Source organism: Pelophylax lessonae (assembly GCF_965119305.1).
Source record: "Pelophylax lessonae genome assembly, chromosome: 1".
Taxonomy (NCBI): Eukaryota; Metazoa; Chordata; class Amphibia; order Anura; family Ranidae; genus Pelophylax; species Pelophylax lessonae.
The window spans coordinates 891539051-891560270 of NC_138768.1; positions in this window are offsets into that span (position 1 = coordinate 891539051).

Genomic DNA, 21220 nt, shown 5'->3' on the forward strand with positions numbered 1-21220 from the left:
GTAATGGGGGGTTATATAGATAGTACTGGGGGTAATATAGATAGTAATGGGGGTTATATAGATAGTACTGGGGGTAATATAGATAGTAATGGGGGATATATAGATAGTAAAGGGGATATATAGATAGTAATGGGGATTATATAGATAGTAATGGGGATTATATAGATAGTAATGGGGATATATAGATAGTAATGGGGATTTTATAGATAGTAATGGGGATTATATAGATAGTAATGGGGGTTATATAGATAGTAATGGGGATATATAGATAGTAATGGGGATTTTATAGATAGTAATGGGGATTATATAGATAGTAATGGGGGATATATAGATAGTAATGGAGGATATATAGATAGTAAAGGGGATATATAGATAGTAATGGGGGGATATATAGATAGTAATGGGGGTTATATAGATAGTAATGGGGGTTATATAGATAGTAATGGGATATATAGATAGTAATGGGGGTTATATAGATAGTAATGTTTTTTTTTTTTAGATAGTAATGGAGGATATATAGATAGTAATGGGGGATATATAGATAGTAATGGGGGGTTATATAGATAGTAAAGGGGGATATATAGATAGTAATGGGGGTTATATAGATAGTAATGGGAGTTATATAGATAGTAATGGGGGTTATATAGATAGTAATGGGGGGTTATATAGATAGTAATGGGGGGTTATATAGATAGTAATGGGGGATATATAGATAGTAATGGGATATATATAGATAGTAATGGGGATTATATAGATAGTAATGGGGGATATATAGATAGTAATGGGGGATATATAGATAGTAATGGGGGTTATATAGACAGTAATGGGGGATATATAGATAGTAATGGGGGTTATATAGATAGTAATGGGGGGTTATATAGATAGTAATGGGGGATATATAGATAGTAATGGGGGTTATATAGATAGTAATGGGGGGTTATATAGATAGTAATGGGGGATATATAGATAGTAATGGGGGTTATATAGATAGTAATGGGGGATATATAGATAGTAATGGGGGGATATATAGATAGTAATGGGGGATATATAGATAGTAATGGGGGTTATATAGATAGTAATGGGGGGTTATATAGATAGTAATGGGGGATATATAGATAGTAATGGGGGTTATATAGATAGTAATGGGGGATATATAGATAGTAATGGGGGGATATATAGATAGTAATGGGGGATATATAGATAGTAATGGGGGATATATAGATAGTAATGGGGGTTATATAGATAGTAATGGGGGATTATATAGATAGTAATGGGGGATATATAGATAGTAATGGGGGATATATAGATAGTAATGGGGGTTATATAGATAGTAATGGGGGATTATATAGATAGTAATGGGGGATATATAGATAGTAATGGGGGATATATAGATAGTAATGGGGGATATATAGATAGTAATGGGGGATTATATAGGTAGTAATGGGGGATATATAGATAGTAATGGGGGGATTATATAGATAGTAATGGGGGATTATATAGATAGTAATGGGGATTATATAGATAGTAATGGGGGATATATAGATAGTAATGGGGGGATATATAGATAGTAATGGGGGATATATAGATAGTAATGGGGGGTAATATAGATAGTAATGGGGGTTATATAGATAGTAATGGGGGATTATATAGGTAGTAATGGGGGATATATAGATAGTAATGGGGGTTATATAGATAGTAATGGGGGATATATAGATAGTAATGGGGGATTATATAGATAGTAATGGGGGAAATATAGATAGTAATGGGGGTTATATAGATAGTAATGGGGGATTATATAGGTAGTAATGGGGGATATATAGATAGTAATGGGGGTTATATAGATAGTAATGGGGGATATATAGATAGTAATGGGGGATAGGGGGATATATAGATAGTAATGGGGGATTATTTAGATAGTAATGGGGGGGTTATATAGATAGTAATGGGGGTTATATAGATAGTAATGGGGGATATATAGATAGTAATGGGGGATAGGGGGATATATAGATAGTAATGGGGGATTATTTAGATAGTAATGGGGGGGTTATATAGATAGTAATGGGGGTTATATAGATAGTAATGGGGGTTATATAGATAGTAATGGGGGATTATATAGATAGTAATGGGGGTTATATAGATAGTAATGGGGGTTATATAGATAGTAATGGGGGATATATAGATAGTAATGGGGGATTATATAGATAGTAATGGGGGATATATAGATAGTAATGGGGGGTTATATAGATAGTAATGGGGGATACATAGATAGTAATGGGGGTTATATAGATAGTAATGGGGGATATATAGATAGTAATGGGGGGTTATATAGATAGTAATGGGGGTTATATAGATAGTAATGGGGGATATATAGATAGTAATTGGGATTATATAGATAGTAATGGGGATTATATAGATAGTAAAGGGGATATATAGATAGTAATGGGGGTTATATAGATAGTAATGGGGGTTATATAGATAGTAATGGGGGATTATATAGATAGTAATGGGGATTAAATAGATAGTAATGGGGGATATATAGATAGTAATGGGGACTATATAGATAGTAATGGGGGTATAGATAGTAATGGGGGATTATATAGATAGTAATGGGGGATATATAGATATTAATGGGGGGTTATATAGATAGTAAGGGGGATATATAGATAGTAATGGGGGTTATATAGATAGTAATGGGGGTTATATAGATAGTAATGGGGGGTTATATAGATAGTAATGGGGGATATATAGATAGTAATGGGGTTATATAGATAATAATGGGGGATATATAGATAGTAATGGGGGATATATAGATAGTAATATTGATTATATAGATAGTAATGGGGATTATATAGATAGTAATGGGGATAAATAGATAGTAATGGGGGTTATATAGATAGTAATGGGGATAAATAGATAGTAATGGGGGATTACATGGATAGTAATGGGGATTATATAGATAGTAATGGGGGATATATAGATTGTTATGGGGATTATATAGATAGTAATGGGGATTATATAGATAGTAAAGGGGATATATAGATAGTAATGGGGGGTTATATAGATAGTAATGGGGGATTATATAGATAGTAATGGGGATTATATAGATAGTAATGGGGATAAATAGATAGTAATGGGGGTTATATAGATAGTAATGGGGATATATAGATAGTAATGGGGCTATATAGATAGTAATGGGGGATATAGAGATAGTAATGGGGGGATTATAAAGATGGTAATGGGGGGGGGGGTTATATAGATGGTAATGGGGGGGGTAATATAGATAGTAATGGGGGTATATAGATAGTAATGGGGGGGGGGTTATATAGATGGTAATGGGGGGGGGGGTAATATAGATAGTAATGGGGGTTATATAGATAGTAATGGGGGGTTATATAGATAGTAATGGGGGGTTAAATATATAGTAATGGGGGGGGGGGTTATATAGATAGTAATGGGGGGATTATATAGATAGTAATGGGGGTTATATAGATAGTAATGGGGGTTATATAGATAGTAATGGGGGGGTTATATAGATAGAAATGGGGGTTATATAGATAGTAATGGGGGGTTAAATATATAGTAATGGGGGGGGTTATATAGATAGTAATGGGGGGGGGTTATATAGATAGTAATGGGGGTTATATAGATAGTAATGGGGGGGGGGGTTATATAGATAGTAATGGGGGTTATATAGATAGTAATGGGGGGGTTATATAGATAGTAATGGGGGGATATATAGATAGTAATCGGGGTTATATAGATAGTAATGGGGGGTTATATAGATAGTAATGGGGGGATATATATATATATATTATTATTATTATTCAGGATTTCTATAGTGCCAGCAGTTTACGCAGCACTTTACAATGTTAGAGGGAGACAATACAGTTACAATACAATAAAATACAAGAGGATTAAGAGGGCCCTGCTCAGAAGAGCTTACAATCTAATGGGGTGGGGTAGGTGGTATAAGAGGTTGTAACAGTAGGTAATGAACTGATGGAAGATTAGTTGGTGGTGTGATAGGCTCTCCTGAAGAGATGAGTTTTCAGGGATCGCCTGAAAGCAGTTAGAGTAGGAGATAGCCGTACAGGTTGAGGTAGAGCGTTCCAGAGGATGGGCGAGGCCCTGGAGAAATCCTGGAGACAAGCATGGGAGGAGGAGACAAGGGAGCTTGAGAGTAGGAGGTCTTGAGAGGAGCGGAGAGGAAGGTTTGGGTGATATTTGGAGACAAGATTGGTGATGTAGCTCGGGGCAGAGTTGTGAATGCTTAGTATTTTGAATTTAATTTGCTGGGCAATCGGTAGGGATTGGCAGAGAGGGGAGGCAGACACTGAGCGGTTGGTAAGGTGGATAAGCCTGGCAGCAGCATTCATGATGGACTGAAGAGGGGATAGCCTATGGAGTGGTAGGCCTATGAGAAGGGACTCAAAAAAACAACTTGATAAAGCTACATTTGTAGCGAAACATGTAGTTGTGGCAATCGGGAGGCTCCACAGAAGCGAGCACATCCTTTCCTCCGCTCCCCTCGGCTTCCGGGTTTTCTCTTCGGCCCGCTTTCAACGGACTTCCGGTCCCCTGCGGTGACGTCATCTGCGTGTGCCTCCCGGTGCTCACGGCGGGCACAGTGGGAGCACAACACAGTGGCTCGCACAGGAACGCGGCCGCACACCGGACCGTGCGAGCCCTCACCGCTTAGACCAATTCCTTTTTTCATCTGAGAGCCCTATCCCCTTCCATCGGCCACCAGGCTCCCATGACACACATCAGGGATTCCTGTAGATCAGCCAGGAGACACAGAGGCTTCAAGGATCGGTAGGATTACTTATCAAATTGTTTTAACCATTTGTGGACTTACTCAATAAACTTTCATTAGATTGTTCATTTGAGCCTCCATTGGGGTTTTTTACCATAATGATGCACACTAGAGCGCCATCCTAATTTTTACTTCTCACTATGAGAAGGGAGTTGCAGTAGTCGAGGCGAGAAATAATAAGGGAGTGAATGAGTAGATTGGTGGTTTCAGTTGTTAAAAAGGGGCAAATTTTTTAGATGTTGCGGAGGTGAAGTCTACAAGCTTTTGACAGTGATTGGATTTGGGGCTGAAAGGACAGGTCAGAGTCTAGGATTACACCTAGTACCCTGGCATGAGGGGAGGGATTGATGGTTGCATAACTAGTTTTGATGGAAAAGTCATGGAGGGGGGCACGGGCGGGGGGGGGGGGAATTACCAGCTCAGTTTTAGAGAGATTTAGTTTGAGGAAATGGTGCGACATCCATGTTGATATGTCAGTGAGTAAGTTAGCAATGCGAGAGGAGACTGAAGGAGTGAGGTGAGGAGTAGACAGATAGATTTGAGTGTCATCGGCGTAGAGATGGTATTGGAAACCGTGGACGGTTATCAAGTGACCGAGGGAGGCGGTGTAGATAGAGAAGAGGAGGGGTCCAAGAACAGAGCCTTGAGGAACCCCCACAGAAAGGGGCAATGGGGAGGAGGAGGTAGAGTTGTGAGTAACACTGAAGGAGCGCTGCGATAGGTAGGAGGAGAACCAAGATAGAGCAGAATCTTGGAGGCCAAGGGAACAGAGTTTATTAAGAAGGAGCGGGTGGTCAAAAGTGTCAAAGGCCGCAGAGAGGTCAAGTAGTAAGAGTATGGAGTAGTGGCCATTGGTTTTGGCAGTTAGTAGATCATTGGTGAGTTTTGGTAAGGCAGTTTCTGTGAAGTGCTGTGAGCGAAAGCCAGACTGTAAGGGATCAAGAAGGTTATTTTCTCTGAGGTAGGAGCTGAGACGGTTGTAGACTAAGCGTTCTAGAAGTTTTGACATGAATGGGAGCAGTGAGATGGGTCTTAATTTGTTCAGGTTGGTGGGGTCCAGTGAGGGCTTTTTAAGTATGGGATTGATCTGCGCATGTTTTAGAGGGGAGGGGAAGGTGCCACTAGAGAGGGAGAGATTGAAGATGTGAGTAAGGGAGCATAGGATAGAATAAGAGGGTGTCTGTAGTAGTTGTGAGGGAGCATAGGATAGAATAAGAGGGTGTCTATAGTAGTTGTGAGGGAGTATAGGATAGAATAAGAGGGTGTCTGTAGTAGTTGTGAGGGAGTATAGGATAGAATAAGAGGGTGTCTGTAGTAGTTGTGAGGGAACAGGATCCAGGGAACAGGTGGTTAGGCGGGCATCTGAGAAAATGTTTTTAACCTCTTCAGTAGTAGCCAGTTCAAAGGAGGAGAGTGTTGACTGAACTGCTAGGCAAGGTATGTTGAGAGGGGAAGATGTATGCACAGTGGCGGTGTCCTCACGTATTGCATCAACCTTGTCTTTTAAGTGATTGGCAATCTCTTGGGCAGTGATTGAGTTAGTGAGTAGAGGGGGTGGGAGACGAAGCAGAGAGTTAAAAGTTGAGAAGAGCCGATGGGGACTGGATGACAGGGTAGTGATAAGGGAGACAAAGTAGGCTTGTTTGGCAGCATGGAGGCATGAATTGTATGTTTGGAGGGAAGATTTATATAGGGTGAAGTCCTGCAGGCATTTGGTTTTGCGCCACCGTCTTGTCAGTTTGCCAGGGTTGCAATGGTCGGGGCCTAATTCTGCGTGTAGTTAGAAGAGCAAGTGTGTCAAGTGATGATGAGAGTGAGCTGTTGTAAACAGAGGTGGCCAGGTCAGGACAGGACTGGGGAGAGATTATGTCATGTAGGTGGTCAGTAGCAGAATAGAGGAGAGAGGGGTTAAAGTAACGAAGGTTCCTACAGGTAATTGTTTGCTGCTTTGGGGGATGGGTGATTTGAGGCAAGGATACAGTGAAACTGATGAGGTTGTGATCAGAGAGAGGAAAGGGGGTGTTGGTGAGGTTGTCGGCAGAGCAGAGATGGGAGAATATAAGGTCAAGGGTATTACCATTGGAGTGGGTGGAAGTGTGTGTCCATTGGGTTAGGTCAAAAGAGGAAGTTAGGTTGAGGAGTTGAGCTGTAGCTGGGCTGTTAACATTGACAGGGATGTTGAAGTCACCAAGAATGATAGTGGGTGTTTCAGAGGAGAGAAAGTAGGGTAGCCAGGCAGCAAAGTCATCAAAAAAGCGTGATGCTGGTCCAGGGGGCCGATACATTGCTGCAATCCTTAGAGAAATCTGAGAAAACAGACGAATACAGTGCATCTCAAAAGAAGAGAGTGACAGAGAGGGAGGGTATGAAAGGACTTTGTAGGTGCTTTGCGGGGATAAAAGGAATCCATCTCCACCTCCTTTCTTTCTGTTGGGTCTGGGGGAGTGAGTCCAGTGGAGGCCACCATAGGAGAGGGCAGCAGGAGAAGCAGAGTCAAAATTTTGAAGCCAGGTTTCAGTTATGGTGAGTATGTTAAAGCTATGAGAGATAAAAAGGTCATGCACAGATGTGAGCTTGTTACAGATGGATCGACCATTCCAAAGGGCACATGAGATTGAGGGGCTGTTTTTAGGAAGCAGGGGGACAGAAATTAAACTGAGTAGATTGCGGCTGTTGTCAGAGGAGGAGGGGTGTCGGATATGTGGTTTGCAGTAAGAAAATGGAGGGCCAGGATTTGGGGAAATGTCCCCTGAGGCTAGAAGAAGACGGAGGGTGAGAAAGGCAAGATGGGAGTGGGATGTGTATGAGTGCACATGTCTAATTGCCCTGGTGTTTAGGTTAGCATGTGGGCTCAGCAACTGAAGGAGGTGATAGGTACTGTGGTAGGGAGATAGTAATGGGGGATATATAGATAGTAATGGGGTTATATAGATAGTAATGGGGGATTATATAGATAGTAATGGGAGATTATATAGATAGTAATGGGGGATTATATAGATAGTAATGGGGGTATATGGATAGTTATGCGGGTTATATAGATAGTAATGGGAGATTATATAGATAGTAATGGGGATTATATAGATAGTAATGGGGGTTATATAGATAGTAATGGGGGATATATAGATAGTAATGGGGGGATATATAGATAGTAATGGGGGATATATAGATAGTAATGGGTGATATATAGATAGTAATGGGGGGATATATAGATAGTAATGGGGGTTATATAGATAGTAATGGGGGATATATAGATAGTAATGGGGATATATAGATAGTAATGGGGGGTTATATAGATAGTAATGGGGATTATATAGATAGTAATGGGGGATATATAGATAGTAATGGGGGGATATATAGATAGTAATGGGGGATATATATATAGTAATGGGGGGATTATATAGATAGTAATGGGGGATATATAGATAGTAATGGGGGGATATATAGATAGTAATGGGGGATATATAGATAGTAATGGGGGGTTATTTAGATAGTAATGGGGGTTATATAGATAGTAATGGGGGATTATATAGATAGTAATGGGCATTTATAGATAGTAATGGGGATTATATAGATAGTAATGGGGATTATATAGATAGTAATGGGGGGGGGGGGGATTATATAGATAGTAATGGGGGTTATTGGAGGAGTGAACATGCTCCACACCTTTAGTAAATCCCCCTGACCTCTATACACAGTACAGTATTATTATTATTATTATTATTATTATTATTATTATTATTATTCAGGAATTATATTGCACCAACATTATAAAGGGAGACAGAATATCAGTAACCCAATAATTCATCATTATCTCAGTGATATAAAGATCCAGGACCCCCATACAGGACTGAGACCCACCCCACCCCTCCCCTCCGTAACACTTACCTGATGGATATGAGAGAATTTCTATATCTCCTGAAGGTAAGGAGACCCTTATATACCTGATGGGGAGCGACCTTCCACCAATCACAGCAGAAATTGAGTCATCTTCCTCAATAACCCCTCCCTTGCTGGAGGCCAGCCCCACCCCATCCCCTGCAGGGAACAGAAAAGAATTTGTGTTCTCCCAGATACAATTTTACCTTCTGTGCTCACAGAGCTGACTCTGCAAGATTTCACATAAACACAAATGTATATCTCCAGGACTGTAATGTTCTGATTTTATAAAGCGATAACATATACCATAGCGCAGTACAGAGAAAACTTACACTCTAATGTCCCCCAACAGTCACACACTATTATTATTATACATTTATATAGCTCTGACATATACCGCAGTGCTGTACAGAGAACACTGAGCCAGTCACATCAGTCTCTGTACCAGAGGAGCTTACACTCTAATGTCCCCTTCCCCACAGTCACATCAGTCTCTGTACCAGAGGAGCTTACACTCTAATGTCCCCTCCCCCACAGTCACATCAGTCTCTGCACCAGAGGAGCTTACACTCTAATGTCCCCTCCCCCACAGTCACATCAGTCTCTGCACCAGAGGAGCTTACGCTCTAATGTCCCCCCCACAGTCACTCACTATTATTATTATACATTTATATAGCTCTGACATATACCACAGTGCTTTACAGAGAACACTGAGACAGTCACATCAGTCTCTGTACCAGAGGAGCTTACACTCTAATGTCCCCTCCCCCACCGTCACATCAGTCTCTGCACCAGAGAGGTAGTTTGTGCTGTAGCTCTCTCTCTGCAGACACCAGGGGGCAGGTGTGTTACCTGGCGCCAGTGAAGATGGGAGATTCTGGGGATAAACCCAGCGAAGAGGATCATCCAACTTGCAATCCCAAAATGCTACATTCTTCACCTGAAGACCTTGGCTATAGCCCTAAAAAAGGGGAATCTATCCCCGCTTCCAGAGAGCAGGTTGCTGACCGTTTGGTGCGAATTGCAAAGGAAAAGGAAAAGCTGGTGAGCCTGAAAGCTGACTATAGAAAGAAGAAAGCTGTGCATGATAAAGAATAGAGCAGCAAGAGATGGAGTTTGAAACCAGAGTTGAAAGTTTTGGAAGATGCCATAACGTGGCAGCAGAATCTGGTAAAAGCTTTAAAAGGAAAAGAGTGGAACATTTAAGGAGATGTTTCGGAAAGATTCCAGAAAATGAGGGATGACACCAGTCTTGAAAAGGCATCGGCGGTGACAGTACAGGTTGAGAGTAGGGGGTCCTGGATGCTGCCCCTGATATCCCATTCACCTCAGAATCTGCTTCACCAGAGGAAATGGTGGCGTCTGCCTCCCTCCCCCAACAAGCTGGGGAACAGCACATGAGATAGAGGAAAATGGCGGAGGTCTGCTAAACTTTATTAATGAGATGGAGTCTCCCTAAGTGCAAGAACTTTTCATTTATCAATGGATTCTGCAGATAAGGTTGATGGTGAGGACTCTGTACCTGGTCCTGTGAAGAAGAAACTTACTGAAAAGCCATGTTTTGTTAAAACTGTCAGTATGGACAGCAGCATGGAGAGCAGAGTATAGGAGGGAAAGCCTCCAGTGTCTGCACAGAGCTCTGCAGGGAAGATGGCTGCTGTGCCTGCAGTATTAGACTCTGCTACTAATATGTCTGTGACTCTGGACTCTCCTGGGGGAAGGTGGGATCTGCCATTGTTTCTGAACAATCCCCACTGATAGCTGCAAGTACAGCAGAAAATGGTGGGAGGGGAAATGGCAGCTGCACTGTGAAAGGTGTTATTGAAACCAAGGGAATAGTAATAAGGAGTGGAGGACCTTTGCCTAAGAGGAGTATGTTGGGCGAGGATGATGTGAAGAAGGCAGCATCTGGTGTGAGTGGGTCTGCTAGGATCAGTAGTGCCAAGGATGTGAAAGATGAAATTGCTTGTAATGATGGAAAGGGGAATGTATGTGTGTTTGTGGATGGAGTGGCAGCTGCTGTTGCCTCTGATGGTATTTTGCAGAGTGGGGTTCTGAGGCTCCTGCAACCAATAGGCAGGGTGAAGCTTTGAGGTCTGGAGCTTCTGAACTTGCCAATAAAACCTATTCTGGGGCTCTGGCTGGGATGAGGGGGTCCCATCAGGTGGGCAGCTCAGGAGGGAGGTCTGCTGCAGGTTTGCCATCTGCACCCCTGTCTTTTAGGCGGCAGAATGTGGTGCAGCTCAGGTGGGAGGGTGGGGGTGTTCTCCCTATAAGGAGGTTGGTTGTGGACAAGATTTTGGTGATGGGTTTCAAGGCAGATGACATCTTTGTTTTGATTAGTCCGGTGGGCTCATATGAGTATGAACTGTCCTTTGTTCGCCCCCAGTCGCTCGATATTTTCAAGGAGAAGTATGAACATGTGTATAGGGATCTGCCGGAGTGGGAGGGGCTTGTATCAAGACTTATCTCATGCCAACCTCTTGTTAAGAATGTCCCCATCATGGTAAGGAATGAATCAATCCCTTCTGCTGACCTGTCTGTCTGGCTGAGGAGATTTGGGGAGCTTCTCACCCCATTGAAGAAGATTGTAGATGAGAGGGGCATACTGACAGATGAGGTTGCATGTGTGTGGAAATGTGATCCAGCATCTGCCCTCCTCAGCCTTCCTTGGGAAGGATACGTTTGTCATGTTTTACCATGGACAGCCCAAGCTCTGTAATAAGTGCAGCTCTCGGGGTCATTTCACCTCCTCATTACCAGAGATGAAGTGCTCTCTGTGTCGGGGCCTGGGGCATCTGGCTAAGGATTGAAGTATGATCAAATGCAATCTGTGTAATAAGTTTGGGCATATATAGAGCCGGTGCCCTGAAGGCTTGCATAACCAGTCAGCTTTGGTGGAAGAGTGTTTCATCTGGACATGGAGGAGGCAGAGGAGAGGGGGGCTGTGCCAGGGGTCCCCAATCTCTCTGTCTCTTTTGTCTCTGTGGAATCAGTGTCTGATGGTTCATTCAATGTTGTGACATCCCCTTGTGTCGTTCCCCCTGAGTCGGTGTTCGTGGATGTTGTGCCTGATCCTTCCATGTCAATCTCCCCAGAGGTAATGGGGGCTGTGGAGGGAGCTGGACCAGTGTGTATGGTTGCACCGACCCCTGCTCCCCAGCGTCTGAGGACCAGAGGGCACAAGGCACTGGGGGATGGAGTGAATGATGGTAGGGGTACTAGGGTGAAGGGTGGTTGGATTGCTGTGGTGAGTGGAGTGAGTGGGGTGGATGATGTTGTGGGTGATGGTGGAATGAAAGGGGGGGGGGGGTTTACAGTCAGGATTGTCACATGATGATATTGAGTGGTTGGAGGCAAAAAGAAAGTCTGGGAAGAAGAAGAGGAAGAAGGATGTGCCTGGGGCGGTGAGGGTTCTTCAGGTGATGAGTCTGATTTCCATGGAAGAGGAATCACAGAAGACACTGAAGTGTGCAGGGTCTCCAAGTAGGGAGGGGGGTAAGCAGGCTAAAAAACGTGTACCTCAATCATTCTGATGGCGGTTCCCACTCCTTTAAAGGTGGCAAAGTGCTCGTAATATGGCCCTATTTTTGCTCAGCAGGTTTGATGCTGATGTTTTCTTTTTGCAAGAGACCAGTGTTCTAGTTTTGGCTGATATTTATCTGGCGAAGGAGTGGAGGCACCACATGGCACACCCTGTGCGCACACCTATGACCCTCAGAATACTCCAGGCATGCCGCTTCCTACATACAGACTCATTCTTCTGGAAGCAAATTCCAGAAGTAGGAGGGGGGGGGGGTCTCAGAGATGCTGTCTGTGAGTCATCCAGCCCTCCCTGAGTCACTCACCTGACCCAGATTAACAAAAAAACACTTCTTTTCACACTTTTTCCCACACTAAACTAGACTAAACTAAACTAGACTACCTTACACATTAGCCGTGTGTGGGCAACTGTGTCAAACGCTTTTGCAAATTCCAAGTATACCACGTCCACAGCCACCCCTCTGTCCAAGTATACCATGTCCACAGCCACCCCTCTGTCCAAGTATACCACGTCCACAGCCACCCCTCTGTCCAAGTATACCATGTCCACAGCCACCCCTCTGTCCAAGTATACCACGTCCACAGCCCCCCTCTGTCCAAGTATACCACGTCCACAGCTACCCCTCTGTCCAAGTATACCACGTCCACAGCCACCTCTCTGTCCAAGTATACCCAGTGGCGTATTTAGGTTTTGTGCTGCCCTAGGCCTGACTAAACTTGTGCACCCCCTAATTTAAATGTGACCCACCCCTTCCTGTAAAGGCCACACCCCTTCCTGTTTATGACCAGCCCTGTCATCTTTAAACCACAGACCACAGCCACAGTCTATCAGTGCAGCCTCATCAGTTTCCATAAGTTCAGCCTCATCAGTGCCCATCAGTACAGCATATCAGTGCTGCCTTATCAGTGCAGCCTTATTAGTGCCCATCAGTGTAGTTTATCAGTACCCACCATTGTTGCCTCATCAGTGGCCATTAGAGCAGCATATTAGTGCCCATCAGTACAGCCTATTAGCACTCATCAGTGCTGCATATGAGTGCCCATCAGTGCCTGGGGGCAGAGGGGAGTAGGCGGAGCATTTGGCTGCAGTGCCACACTTATTAGCATTGGCGGACATCGGGCCAGTTGTGTTAAGTGTGGTCGGCGGCCTGCGGTCTGTCTGAATGTCCTGACCGGCCGGTATTATCATACTGGTAAGTAGCAGTGTGACCGCTTTATGGGGGTACCAGACTGATTTGCCTCCTGGACCCTGCCCTCCGCCCAACTCACCACATAAGACTGGCACTATACTAAAAGTGTATCGCAAGCTGGCGGGGACACTTTTCGTGACGGGAGGATGCTGTTTTTTTTTCCGGGGAGGGTGCAGCTTTTTGCTGCCCCCCCTGCAAAGTGCCGCCCTAGGCCTGGGCCTTGTTGGCCTAGGCCAAGATACAGCACTGAGTATACCACGTCCACAGCCACCCCTCTGTCCAAGTATACCAGGTCCACAATCACCCCTCTGTCCAAGTATACCACATCCACAGCCACCCCTCTGTCCAAGTATACCATGTCCACAGCTACACCTCTGTCCAAGTATACCACGTCCACATCCAACCCTCTGTCCAAGTATACCACGTCCATAGCTACACCTCTGTCCAAGTATACCACGTCCACATCCACCCCTCTGTCCAAGTATACCACGTCCACAGCTACACCTCTGTCCAAGTATACCACTTCCACAGCCACCCCTCTGTCCAAGTATACCACGTCCACTGCCACCCCTCTGTCCAAGTATACCACATCCTCAGCCACCCCTCTGTCCAAGTATACCACGTCCACAGCTACCCCTCTGTCCAAGTATACCACGTCCACAGTCACCCCTCTGTCCAAGTATACCACATCCACAGCCACCCCTCTGTCCAAGTATACCACATCCGCAGCCATCCCTCTGTCCAAGTATATCACGTCCGCAGCCACCCCTCTGTCCAAGTATACTACGTCTATAGCCACCCCTCTGTCCAAGTATACCACATCCACTGCCACCCCTCTGTCCAAGTATACTACGTCCACAGCCACCCCTCTGTCCAAGTATACCATGTCCACAGCCACCCCTCTGTCCAAGTATACCACATCCACAGCCACCCCTCTGTCCAAGTATACCACATCCGCAGCTATCCCTCTGTCCAAGTATATCACGTCCACAGCCACCCCTCTGTCCAAGTATACTACATCCACAGCCACCCCTCTGTCCAAGTATACCACGTCCACAGCCAACCCTCTGTCCAAGTATACCACGTCCACAGCCACCCCTCTGTCCAAGTATACCATGTCCACAGCCACCCCTCTGTCCAAGTATACTACGTCCACAGCCACCCCTCTGTCCAAGTATACTACGTCCACAGCCACCATTCTGTCCAAGTATACAACATCCACAGTCACCCCTCTGTCCAAGTATACCACTTCCACAGCCATCCCTCTGTCCAAGTAAACCACGTCCACTGACACCCCTCTGTCCAAGTATACCACATCCACAGCCACCCCTCTGTCCAAGTATACCACGTCCACAGCCAACCCTCTGTCCAAGTATACCACATCCACAGCCACCCCTCTGTCCAAGTATACCACGTCCACAGCCACCCCTCTGTCCAAGTATACCACGTCCACAGCCACCCCTCTGTCCAAGTTTACCACATCCACAGCCACCCCTCTGTCCAAGTATACCATGTCCACTACCACCCCTCTGTCCAAGTATACCACGTCCACAGCCACCCCTTTGTCCAAGTATACCACGTCCACAGCCACCCATCTGTCCAAGTATACTACGTCCACAGCCATCCCTCTGTCCAAGTATACCACTTCCACAGCCACCCCTCTGTCCAAGTATACCACGTCCACTGCCACCCCTCTGTCCAAGTATACCATATCCACAGCCACCCCTCTGTCCAAGTATACCACGTCCACAGCTACCCCTCTGTCCAAGTATACCACGTCCACAGTCACCCCTCTGTCCAAGTATACCACATCCACAGCCACCCCTCTGTCCAAGTATACCACATCCGCAGCCATCCCTCTGTCCAAGTATATCACGTCCGTAGCCACCCCTCTGTCCAAGTATACTACGTCTATAGCCACCCTTCTGTCCAAGTATACCACGTCCACTGCCACCCCTCTGTCCAAGTATACTACGTCCACAGCCACCCCTCTGTCCAAGTATACCATGTCCACAGCCACCCCTCTGTCCAAGTATACCACATCCACAGCCACCCCTCTGTCCAAGTATACCACGTCCACAGCCACCCATCTGTCCAAGTATACCATGTCCACAGCCACCCCTCTGTCCAAGTATACTACGTCCACAGCCACCATTCTGTCCAAGTATACAACATCCACAGTCACCCCTCTGTCCAAGTATACCACGTCCACAGCCATCCCTCTGTCCAAGTAAACCACGTCCACTGACACCCCTCTGTCCAAGTATACCACGTCCACAGCCACCCATCTGTCCAAGTATACCACGTCCACAGCCACCCCTCTGTCCAAGTATACCACGTCCACACCCACCCCTCTGTCCAAGTTTACCACATCCACAGCCACCCCTCTGTCCAAGTATACCATGTCCACAGCCACCCCTCTGTCCAAGTATACCACGTCCACAGCCACCCCTCTGTCCAAGTATACCACGTCCACAGCCACCCATCTGTCCAAGTATACCATGTCCACAGCCACCCCTCTGTCCAAGTATAGCACATCCACAGCCACCCCTCTGTCCAAGTATACCACATCCGCAGCTATCCCTCTGTCCAAGTATATCACGTCCACAGCCACCCCTCTGTCCAAGTATACTACATCCACAGCCACCCCTCTGTCCAAGTATACCACGTCCACAGCCACCCCTCTGTCCAAGTATACCATGTCCACAGCCACCCCTCTGTCCAAGTATACTACGTCCACAGCCACCCCTCTGTCCAAGTATACTACGTCCACAGCCACCATTCTGTCCAAGTATACAACATCCACAGTCACCCCTCTGTCCAAGTATACCACGTCCACAGCCATCCCTCTGTCCAAGTAAACCACGTCCACTGACACCCCTCTGTCCAAGTATACCACATCCACAGACACCCCTCTGTCCAAGTATACCACGTCCACAGCCAACCCTCTGTCCAAGTATACCACATCCACAGCCACCCCTCTGTCCAAGTATACCACGTCCACAGCCACCCCTCTGTCCAAGTATACCACGTCCACAGCCACCCCTCTGTCCAAGTTTACCACATCCACAGCCACCCCTCTGTCCAAGTATACCATGTCCACAGCCACCCCTCTGTCCAAGTATACCACGTCCACAGCCACCCCTCTGTCCAAGTATACCACGTCCACAGCCACCCCTCTGTCCAAGTATACCACGTCCACAGCCACCCATCTGTCCAAGTATACCATGTCCACAGCCACCCCTCTGTCCAAGTATTGTATGTGTGTACATCATCATGTGTGTCCCCGTGTGTGTGTGTCACAATACTTTACACTTCTCCTCCCTCTTCCTCTTCCCTATATGTAGAGCGGCTCCCTTATTTTATGAGGCGATCCTCGTGAGCAATCCAGGGTTGCACTTTAACAAATCTACACGGCAATTATAACACCTCCCTGGAAGAAACATCACTTTTTTTTTTTGAAAATATCTTTTATTGAGTTTTGAAAGCATAACAAGAAACAAGGTAAGTAGCTCGCATTAGTAATGTGGTACATAGCATTAACAAGGTAGAATGAAACTTGACACAGCAGAAAGGCAATGACAGCAATAGCAGTGGCAATAGCAATGGCAGTAGATATATCAGTTAACAGTTAGCATTTAATAGACCAAAAGTCCCAGTATTTGTTAAATTTCTGCAAGGAGAGGGAATTTACAGCCAGTGATTTCTCAAATTGATAGTTTGTCTTCAATAAAGATATGACCTCAGTCAGAGTGGGTGGGGGGGTACTGTTTTCCACTTGCGTAATATAAGTGTTCTGGTGGCTAGCAGCACATGAGTGATCCAGGGCCTATATTGTAACGGTAATGTGTCTATTCCTAGGCGCAGGAGTGCCAGTGCTGGGTTGGGAGTTACTAAGCAACCTGTGTGAGTGGCAATGTAACTGAACACTTGGTTCCACAGGCCCTTAAGGGACGGGCAGTCCCACAGTACGTGTAGTTAGAGATGTCCCGAACTATTCGTGAACAGTTCCCGGCAAACATCGCTTGTTCGCGTTCTCCTCGGTGGGCGAACATATGCGATGTTCGGTCCGCCCCCTATACATCATTGAGCAAACTTTTACACTGTACCTCACAGTCAGCAGACACATTCCAGCCAATCAGCATACCTCCCTCCAAGACCCTCCCACCTCCTATAAAAAAGCAAGGACAGCATCCATCTTAGATTCATTCTGTAGCTGAAGAGTAAAGCCTCGCACACACGCGTCAAAAATTGGCAGGGAATTTTCGTCCAACGACCGATCTGCCGATTTTCGGCTTGTTAGTATGATGCTTCCGACAACCAACTCCGACTTTTCGGCCGAAAAAAATCTGGTGTGCAGGCTATAACATTTTTGTTGGCCGTCAAAACACAGCCGATTTTCATGCAGTCAGTACAGATTTCGGAAAAATCTGATGAGCAAGTCTGGGCATGCTCAGAGAAGAAAGAACACAAAGAAAGCAAACCAACACATGACATCACTTCTGAAGTAGATTTTTGTTGGGCGAGAAAATTTGTGTGCAGTCTAGGTACATTCCAACCAACAAAAAAACACTCTGGACAAAAGTCAGACGATCGGCCGGCCGATAATCGTTGCATGTGTACGGGGCTTTAGTTAGAGCAGGGAGAGTGCTGCTGCTGCTGAATTAATAGGGAAATCATTAGCTAGGCCAGTGTTCTGTGTCCACTCCTGCTGTAAGGACAGCATCCTGACAGCACCCCAAAAAGCCCTTTTTAGGGCTGGTATATCAGTCTGCTTTTATTTATTTTTTTCTATATATATACAAACTGTACTGTGTGCACACCACTCATATTGGGTGGCACAGCACCTTGCAGATAAAAAAGTCATTTAATTTTTACCCTTTAATATAATTGCAGTTGCCTGCCAGTGTGTGTCAGGCCCACTGACTGAACTGTGCCCACTGCCAGTGCCCACCACTCATATAGGGTGGCACAGAACCTTGCAGATAAAAAATTAATTTCATTTTTCCTCTGTAATATAATTGCAGTTGCCTGTCAGTGAGTGTCAGGTCCACAGACTGTACTGTGCCCAATGCCCACCACTCATATAGGGTGGCACAGAACCTTGCAGATAAAACATTCATTTAATTTTTCCTCTGTAATATAATTGCAGTTGCCTGCCAGTGAGTGTCAGGCCCACAGACTGTACTGTGCCCACTGCCCACCACACATATAGGGGGGCACAGAACCTTGCAGATAAAACATTAATTTAATTTTATCCTCTGTCATATAATTGCAGTTGCCTGCCAGTGAGTGTCAGGTCCACAGACTGTACTGTGCCCACTGCCCACCACTCATATAGGGTGGCACAGCACCTTGCAGATAAAAAATTAATTTAATTTTTCCTATAATAAAAAATAAAATTCATCCAGAAAAAAACAGGAACTGGCTTTTTCATTTGAATTTCAGTAGCGCAGGGATGGTGATAACCTCTTACCAAATAAATAGGATGATAACATATAACAAAATATATGAATCAGATGTGATAAATATAAGCATAAAATCATAAATACATAAAAGCATGAAATCACATCAACAGGAGTCCATAAAGTCCATAGGTATAAAGTGCATAGAGCAATGAAAGTGCAAACATGAAGGATCACAGGTGAGACTTATGGGGACCACCCTTGCTTGCCACCACCACACAGTGCCGGGAGAAGTATCTGAAATTCAGACTCACCAGACGCCTATGCCTAACCACTCTCATGGACTGGGCAACAACAGCATATAGTAACATCAGGTTTCCTCCAGATCTCTGATTTGTGCTGCAAAGACTCCTCTGGAAGATTTCCTGGTAAATTTATAGTGCACTATTTATGATTTTATGCTTATATTTATCACATCTGATTCATATGTTTTGGTATATGTTATCATCCTATTTATTTGGTAAGAGGTTATCACCATCCCTGCGCTACTGAAATTCGAATGAAAAAGCCGGTTCCTGTTTTTTCTGGATTCATTTTATTTTTTTATTTTTTATTATATTTACTCATTCAAGTAGCAGAAATTTGTGTTATTTGTGTTATTATGTCAGGTTTGTGTTACCTGTATTTCCTAAAGCGCAGTGGATTACAACATCGTCTATTAATTTAGTACAAGTAGTGATATTTATATATTTAATTTTTCCTCTGTAATATAATTGCAGTTGCCTGCCAGTGAGTGTCAGGCCCACAGACTGTACTGTGCCCACTGCCCACCACTCATATAGGGTGGCACAGCACCTTGCAGATAAAAAAGTAATTTCGTTTTTTCTCTGTAATATAATTGCAGTTGCCTGCCAGTGAGTGTCAGGCCCACAGACTGTACTGTGCCCACTGCAAATGGACTGTTTGCGGTTGTTTACGGTGCGTTAAACGGGGAGTTTGGTCTGTCAGAGTTTGGTCTGTCACTGTGAAGCGGGCGTAACCCTTACACTACCTGACCGATAAAACATCATACCTGATCGTATACACACACTGGATGTTTTAAAGCACGTTATTCCAAACAATTTAGGAATGTTAGGTGATTTATGCCCTTTACGGATTAAAACCCGACTCTGCGTCAACTACGTAATTTTCCACGGGAGTTTTGCCATGGATCCCCCTCCGGCATGCCACAGTCCAGGTGTTTGTCCCCTTGAAACAACTTTTCCATCACTATTGTGGCCAGAAATAGTCCCTGTGGGTTTTAAAATTTGCCTGCCTATTGAAGTCTATGGCGGTTTGCCCGTTCGCAAACATTTGCGGAAGTTCGCGTTCGCCGTTCGCGAACATAAAATTTTATGTTCGCGACATCTCTACGTGTAGTATTGTACCTGTCTGGGAGCATTCCCTCCAGCACAATGCGGAATATGCCGGCGAGAACCCGGCTAACTGAAAGGGTGTATAGTACCATCTGTGCGTTATTTTCATCGACATCTCCCAATGGTTGACGCAGTGCGAAAACCTGTGTATGTGGACAATGCTTGTTGCCAGTGAGAGATGTTGAATGTTTCCTTAAGATCTCTTTCCCATTTGAACATAGTTGTAGTTATCATCTAATAAAATGTGGTAATAATGAGACAGTTTAATAGGGGTCTGTGTTTGGGTTGTGAACGTATTCCAGATTTTACCATCCACCTGTATTTTTTGTAGTGGGTGTTGTTTGAGAAAATTCACTATTCGCATGATATGGAAAAAAGGCCTTCGGCGGAAGACCATTTCGGAGCATAATGTCTGTAACGACGCTCAGTGTTTATCATAAAATTGGTTTAAAGTATGAATGTGCCATTTTTTGAGGAGGGAGAGCGAGATATCGGGGATGTGACTACATATTATAGAAATCGGAAGAGGATTTGATGGGAGTATATCAAGATGTTCAAGGGTACCGTGGATCTCTTCCACGCTTGCAGGGACGCCTGCATGGAAGGCGAGAGGTCCAGTAGGTCCCATGGAACCCACTTGTCACCAAGGAGAAAGGAGCGGAGATCAGAGATAGGGGTTATGTTGTATTCCAGGTCTACCCACAAAGGGGCATCCTGTGGATAGCTCCACTGGCGTGTTTGGTGAAGTATAGTCGCCCAGTAGTATGACAGGATGTCTGGTAGAGCTGCTCCACCAAAGTGCTGTTTTTTTGTCAAGACAGAGATAGCACACCAAGCTCTTTCTCCGTTCCACAGAAATTGCCACATGCTTTTAGTCAGTTTGGCAAGGTTTATTGCAGTAAATGGAACCGGGAGTGCTCTAAAAAGATAAAGCAGCTGTGGAAGTATAAACATCTTATACGCTGCTAGTCTGCC